Here is a 7,780-nt window from a genome sequence, read left to right as displayed (position 1 = left end):
TTTGCATTACAAATAAAATATGTGCCGTCTGCATAGGAATTCATTCATGTTTTTTTCAAATTATAATCCGGCCCTCCAACAGTTTGAGGGACTGAGACCTGGCCCTCTGTTGAGAAAGTTTGAGGACCCCTGATTTCGACCTTCTCTCGGCATTCTCCTCTGCAGCCAGCTCCCAGTCCACAAGAGGGCCTCTCCTCTTCCTTCGTATTTCGCTGTCTTTCAGGTTCCCACTTATAAAGGGAACTGTAATAGTTGAATTCCAGCATGAAAAGAGTTGTACACGTGTGTGTGTGTGTGTGTGTGTGTGTGTGTGTGTGTGGTGTTAGGCTGGATTAGATTATTGATCTTTTAGGTGGTTTTCACTCCTATGATTCTGTAATTTTGTCGCACAATTTTGATATTTTTTTTAAAGAAAGAAAATTAAATCAACGAGAGCAGTATGGGGGCAGTTTATAAAAGTGCAAAAAGCAGTAAAAGCAGCAAATAAAAACCCACTCAACAAACAAACTCAACAACAATTTTCAAATGATTAACAGCATGGGTGTGAAGGGGCTGTGCCAACTGCACTGGGAAGATTGTTGTAGGTGGGCCACCCAAGCTCAAAATGGTCTCATTAGCTGCCAGCTATCACGTATCCAATGGTGGGGGAAATAATTTACAAAGGTTGACACAATATTATTATTATTATTAAACTTTATTTGTACCCCGCTAGCATCTCCCAAAGGGATTCGATGCGGCTTACAACAGGCCGGAACCCAGCACAACACAATACAACAATACAACACTACAAAACATAGCAAATAAAACAGTTAAAGCAGAGAACAGTGGCAATACACAATACAACAGGACATATTAAAAAGAAACTGAGCCGGCTGGAGTGGGGTACAGGGTTAAAAGTGCTGAAAAAGTGTCGGGGGATATGAGATTAAAGTAAAAGTGCGGTGTGCGTTGAGAATGGTCTTGACTCTACTAAAGTGCTTCTGGGCTTTGATAGTGGGGTTCCTAATCTGAGAAGGCACGTTGGAATAGCCAGGTTTTCAGGTTTTTTCTAAAAACCGCCAAGGTGGGGGCCTGTCTGAGATCTTTCGGGAGGGCATTCCAGAGGCGGGGGGCCACCACAGAGAAGGCCCTGTCCCGCGTCCCCACCAAACGCGCCTGCGAGGCGGGTGGAATCACGAGCAGGGCCTCTCCTGATGACTGGAGCGAGCGTGTGGGTTCGTAGACTGTGATGCGGTCTCGAAGGTAGGATGGTCCCAAACCGTTCAGGGCTTTGTAGGTAAGCACCTGCACCTTAAATTGGGCTCGGTAAATAAACGGCAGCCAGTGGAGCTCCTTGAACAGGAGGGTTGACCTCTCTCTGTAAGGGGCCCCAGTTAACATCCTGGCTGCTGCCCGTTGGACCAGTTGGAATTTCCGAGCCGTTTTCAAGGGCAGCCCTACGTAGCGCGCATTGCAGTAGTCCAATCTAGAGGTGACTAAGGCATGGACCACCCCGGCCAGATCAGCCTTCGCGAGGTACGGTTGCAGCTGGCGCACAAGTCTCAGTTGTGCAAAAGCCCCCCCGGCCACCGCCGACGCCTGAGCCTCAAGCGTAAGCGATGAATCCAGGAGGACTCCCAAGCTGCGGACCTGTGGCTTCAGGGGGAGTGTAACCCCGTCCAACACAGGTTGCCACCCTATACCCCGGTCTGGTTTGCGATCAACCAGGAGGACCTCTGTCTTGTCGGGATTGATCTTCAGCTTGTTCGTCCTCATCCAGATAGACACAGCGGCCAGGCACTCGTCTAGCACCCGAGAGGCCTCCTTGGAATTAGGTGGAAAAGAGTAGTAGAGTTGTGCGTCATCTGCGTAGAGATGGCACCCAACTCCAAAACTCCGGATGACCTCTCCCAACAGTTTCATGTAGATGTTGAAAAGCATGGGAGATAGAATAGAGCCTTGCGGGACCCCACAGGTCAAAGGCCAGGGGTCCGAGCAGGCATCTCCCAGCTTCACCATCTGGGTTCGTCCCTCCAGGAAGGACCGGAGCCACGATAGAACCGTGCCCCCAAGGCCCATCCCCGAGAGCCGACCCAGAAGGATACCATGATCGATGGTATCGAAAGCCGCTGAGATGTCCAAGAGGACCAGCAGGGTTACACTCCCCCGGTCCAGTCCTCTACGGAGGTCATCCACCAAGGCGACCAAGGCTGTCTCGGTGCCATGACCAGGCCTGAAACCAGACTGTGCCCGATCCAGGTAATTGATGTCATCCAGGAAGCTCTGGAGCTGGAGGGCAACCACCCGCTCCAGCACCTTACCCAAGAAAGGGAGGTTGGAAATCGGTCTGTAGTTGTTCAGCACCGTAGAGTCAAGGGATGACTTCTTCAGGAGTGGACGAACCACAGCCTGTTTCAAGCTGGATGGAAAGATCCCTTGCTCCAACGATGCATTGATGATCAACACAAACCAATCAACCAACCCCTCCTTGGCAGATTTAATAAGCCAGGATGGGCAAGGGTCAAGAGCCGAGGTGGTCGCCCTCACCGCCCCAAGAACCTCCCCCACGGTCTCAGGAAGAACAAGCCGAAAAGAATCCCACAAAATTGGACAAGCAGATGCCTCGGTCACCTCCCCTGGCACTGCGATAGAATTGGAGTCAAGCTCAAGACGTATCTGGTGATGATGCAAAATGATGCAATATGATGATGCAAAACTGCACATGTTCCTGCAAATGACTTTCCAAGTCCAACTTTCAAAACCAGACAGAGGGCACATCTCACTGGCAGGAGGTACTGCAAAATTGACTTTTTTGCCATTGGGTTAAATTTTGGGAAACACTAACAAATAAAAACATCTTTGCATGTGTGGAAACTGGAAACTCAATTTTACTAAGGGTATAAGGGCCCTTCCACACAGTCACATAACCCAGAATATCAAGGCAGATAATCCACAGTATCTGCTTTAAAATAGGTTATCTGAGTCCACACTACCATATAGCCCAGTTCAATGTGGAATTTTATTCAGGTGTGTGGAAGGGGCCTAAGTTGACAGCTGACTTGATGTACATGTACATACTTCTGAGAAGTTGATACAGTTGATCATTATACACAGTGATGGATATAGTCTTCTCTCCACATTCGTACTTTTGACTTTTGCGGTTTTGATTAAAATATTCCCTCTGGGACTTATAGTTTCCCAAGGTCTGTACTCTTCCCTTGGTGCATACCATGGCTTCATACTATGCAGTCCAAGGAATTATTGTTTCCCAAGGTTCGCACCCTTCCCTTGGTGTATTTACTCTATGGAATGAATGCGCTTGGACCCCACTTTAAATGCCATAGCTACATACTATGTGGTCTTGGAAGTTAAGAGTTTCCCAAGGACCATACCCTTCCCTTGATGCATTTACACTATGGAATGCATGCTCTTGCACCCCACTTTAAATACTATAGCTCCATAGTATGCTGTCCTGGGAGTTATAGTTTCCCATACTCTCCCTTGGTGCATGTGCATTATGGAATGAATGTTCTTGGGCCCACTTTAATTGCCATAGCTCCATAGTATGCCATCCTGGGAGTTATAGTTTTCCAAGGTCTGTACCCTTTCCTTGGTGCATTTGCACAATGGAATGAATGCTCTTGGACCCCACTTTAAATGCCATCGCTCCATACTATGTGGTCCTGGGAGTTATAGTTTCCCAATGTCCATACTCTTTCTTTGGTGCATTTGCACTATGGAATGAATGCTCTTGGACTCCACTTTAAATACCATAGCTCCATACTATGCGGTCCTGGGAGTTATAGTTTCCCAAGGTTTATACCCTTCCCCGGATGTATCTGCATCCATTTTAAACGCTATACTTCTCCTTCCTCCTCCTCCTCTTCTTCTTTTTCTTCCATGTCTCCATGAGGGTCATAGTTTTCCAAGGTCCATACCCTCCTCTTGATGCATTTGCTGTATGGAATGAATGGCCTTGCACCCCACTTTAAACACCATGGATCCATGTGAAGGGAAGGGCCTGAGGCTGTTGGGAATGGTGGGAGTTGAAGTCCAGAACACCTGGAGGGCGGGCCCAAGTTGGGCCAGGCCTGGTCTCGATGCATCCATACCTATACATACTCACATTTTCATGTATTTTACATCGTTTTCATTTGCACCGCGTTCTAGTTATTGTTATCCGCCCGGATTCATAGAATCATAGGGTTGGAAGAGACCTCATGGGCATCCAGTCCAACCCCCTACCAAGAAGCAGGAAAATGGCATTCAAAGCACCCCCGACAGATGGCCATCCAGCCTCTGTTTAAAAGCTTCCAAAGAAGATTCCTTATGTCGGGAGAGAAACGTGGGATCAAGATCAGCCCAGTAGGTTCCCAAATCCACAGAATGCAGGTGACTACCTCTTTAAAACATGGGGGGGGGGGGTGCAGCCTGACCATGTGACCGCTGGCAAGGCAGCCGGAGAAGCTGCAGGAGGAGGCATGAGAGGGAAAGAGAGAGCGAGAGGCGCCCGGACCAGAGCCCCCTTCGCCGCAGTCCGGTGCGGCTCCGTATTTGCCAGCCCAGGAGCTGCGAAAGTTCAGGGCGGCGGCGGTGGGATGCAGGAGGAGGACGCCCAGGTCTGAGCGGGCTTCCCGGGAGCAGAATGGTCCCTTCTCCGCCCCAGACGGCGGGTCCTGGCTGCGAGGTCTTCGCCTGGAGGAGAACCTTCCCCTTGTAGCCCCGCGGGACCCCGAGCGGGAGGAAGTGAGTGAGTGAGTGGGGCATGTCTTCCCTCGCGTGGGGCGGCGGCACCTCTGGCTGGTGGGCAGCAAGGAAGGCTTGCAGATGCAGAGGAGAGGCTGGGGTGGAATACCACGCTCAGATATCAGAGCAGAGCGTGACTAGAATGCCCAGGATTTTGTTCTCTCTGTCTCTGTGTAGTCTAGGGAAGGCAAGGCAAGCAGAGTCAGTCCTGGGAACAAGTTCTTGGAGAAGACAACGCCAAGGAATACTATATGCTCTATGTAACATGCATGAGCAAACTTGGGCCCTCCCTCCAATTGTTTTGGACTTCAACTCCCACCATTCCTAACAACCTAACATTCTGAACATTAGGAAGAACTTCCTGACTCTGAGAGCTGTTCAGCAGTGGAACTCTCTGCCCTCGAGTGTGGTGGAGGTGCCTTCTTTGGAGGCTTTTAAACAGAGGCTGGGTGGCCATCTGTTGGGAGTGCTTTGAATGCGATTTTCCTGCTTCTTGGCAGGGGGTTGGACTGGATGGTCTCTTCCACCTCAATTTTTTTTGTCATGTCAGGAGCGACTTGAGAAACTGCAAGTCACTTCTGGTGTGAGAGAATTGGCCACCTGCAAGGATGTTGTCCAGAGGACGCCTGGATGTTTTTGATATTTTACCATCCTTGTGGGAGGCTTCTCACATGTTTCCACATGAGGAGCTTGAGCTGACAGAGGGAGCTCATCCGCGCTCTATTTGGATTTGAACCTGAGACCTGTCAGTCTTCAGTCCTGTCGGCACAGGGGTTTAACTCACTGTGCCACTGGGGGCTCCTTCCAATTCTATGATTCTATAACCTCAGGCCCCTTCCTTTCCCCCCTCAGCTGCTTAAGCTCTTAGGAATTGTGGGAATTGAAGTCCAGAAGACCTGGAGGGCCAAAGTTTGCCCATGCCCGTGCTGTAGCCTACACCTCAGAGGATTGAATTGGCAAAACCACCTCTGCTTTGCCTATGAGAACCCTGTTCAATGAAGGCCACATCAGACATTTCTGAGTAGCTGCTGCACCCAGTTGTTACAAACAGAGGAGTTAGTGACAAGAGTTTATCTGGTACCAGTTCTCCCATTTCAGAAATTAAGGGAAGAACTCATCGGAGAAGGATTTCAGTTCTCTGGGACACCCAGTAAGAATCCCCTTGCATGGGCAATGTATGGGATTCTGCTGCAGTGGCTCCTCCCAGAGCCTGGATCTCCTCCAGAGCAGCGTTTCTCAACCTGGGGGTCATGTGGATGGTTTCAGAGAGGTCGCCAAAGATCATCAGAAAACACATATTTCTGATGGTCTTAGGAAGCCTTTTGGCAGAGAAGGCTGAAGATCTCTCTGCTTGTCCTTCTCTTCCTTTTTGGTGTTAGTGAACTACAACTCCCAGAATTCAAAAACAACCCCCTCCCCAACCCCACCAGTATTCAGTGTTGGCCATGTAAGCAATGTGCCAAGTTTGGTGCAGATCAATTGTGGGCCGGGTTCAGAGTGCTCTTTGATTGTGGGTGAACTATAAATCCCAGCAACTACAACTCCCAAATTACAAGGTCTTTTCCCCCCAAACTCCATCAGTTTTCACATTTGGGTATATTGAGTATTTGTGCCAAGTTTGAGTATTTGGGTGTATTGAGTATTTGTGCCAAATCCATCATAGTTTGAGTCCACAGTGCTCTCTGGATGTAGGTGAACTACAACTCCAAAACTCAAGGTCAATGCCCACCAACCCAGTATTTTCTGTTGGTCATGGGAGTTCTGTGTGCCAAGTTTGGTTTAATTCCATCGTTGGTGGAATTCAGAATGCTTTTTGATTGTAGGTGAACTATAAATCCCAGCAATTGCAACTCCCAAATGACAAAACCCATCCCCTCCCCCAACTCCACCAGTATTTGAATTTGGGCGTATTGGGTATTTGTGCCAAATTTGGTCCAATGAATGAAAATGCATCCAGCATATTGAATATTTACATTACAATTCACAAAAGTAGCAAAATTACAGGTATGAAGTAGCAACGAAAGTAATTTTATGGTTGGGTGTCACCACAACATGAGGAATTGTATTAAGGGGTCATGACATTAGGAAGGTTGAGAAACACTGGTCTAGAGAGACAAAAGCCCCTTCCACACAGCCATATAACCCAGAATATCAAGGCATAAAATCCCACAATACCTACTTTGAACTGGGCAATCTGAGTCTGCACTGTCATATATCCCAGTTCCAAGCAGATAATGTGGGATTTTATTCTGCTGTGTGGAAGGGGCCCAGGACCACCCCCCTTGCCATTTGCAGGCAGGTGAAAACATACCTCTTCTTCCAGGTAGGAGAGCCTACACCAGATTTACCTCATCTTTGAAGCTAAGCAGGGTTAGTACAAGGATGAGAGATCACTGATGAACACCAGGTGCTGTAGGCTGTATTTTAGGCAAACTACACCTGAATATCCCTGAGAAAACGCTAAGAAATGTGTGGGTCTGCCGTGAGTCCACAGGAGAGTATGTGGAGGTGGCCACAGATAAACTGTGCAGAATTTTAGGAGAGAAAGAAAGGAAGAATGCTTGGATGGTCAGCATTGTCCCTCAGGTGTGTCCTCTCAGACCTGCAGAGAGCCACGTGATCATTTTCCTTCCAAATGGAAAGGTATGAGGAAAGAAAGACAAATGTCCAGTGGTGAGCATTGCTCAGGTCTATGGAACTGAGCAATGCTACACTTCTCAGGAACTGTAGGAATGCGTCTGTAGCACTAATCCGGACTCAGCACTGATAGCTTTGTTAAAATAGAGAAGGGGAGAGTGAGGGCACACTTCTTGTAGAGGGAAGAGGAAGCACCCCCTAAGACCGGCATGGGGAAACTTTGGCCCTCCAGGTGTTTTGGACTTCAACTCCCACCATTCCTAACAGCCTCAGACCCCTTCCTTTTCCCCCTCAGCCGCTTAAGCTGTTAGGAATGGTGGGAGTTGAAGTCCAAAACATCTGGAGGGCCAAAGTTTCCCCGTGCCTGCCCTAAGGAGTCCTGGAGATGAGCAAAAGTGAGTATTTATTACTGCATTAT

General features: G+C 48.7%; 1 protein-coding gene across 3 annotated transcripts in view; it reads left to right on the top strand.

Moving 5' to 3' along the window:
- The first annotated feature begins 4,425 nt into the window (after positions 1–4,425).
- Positions 4,426–7,780, top strand: part of LOC132773299 (adenosine receptor A1) — a 77,626-nt gene continuing 74,271 nt past the window's right edge. Inside the window, exon 1 of one of the 3 annotated variants that reach the window (XM_060772473.2) lies at positions 4,426–4,725. The gene's annotated coding sequence lies outside the window, so the exon portion shown is untranslated. Of the gene's footprint in view, positions 4,734–7,780 lie in introns of all 3 variants that reach the window. The other 2 variants (XM_060772474.2, XM_067468126.1) reach the window with 2 other exon arrangements.

The sequence above is a fragment of the Anolis sagrei genome, chromosome 4, assembly GCF_037176765.1.
Source record: "Anolis sagrei isolate rAnoSag1 chromosome 4, rAnoSag1.mat, whole genome shotgun sequence".
NCBI lineage: Eukaryota > Metazoa > Chordata > Lepidosauria > Squamata > Dactyloidae > Anolis > Anolis sagrei.
The sequence above is the reverse complement of the archived record's forward strand: the minus strand, read 5'-3'. Positions and strand labels throughout refer to the sequence as shown.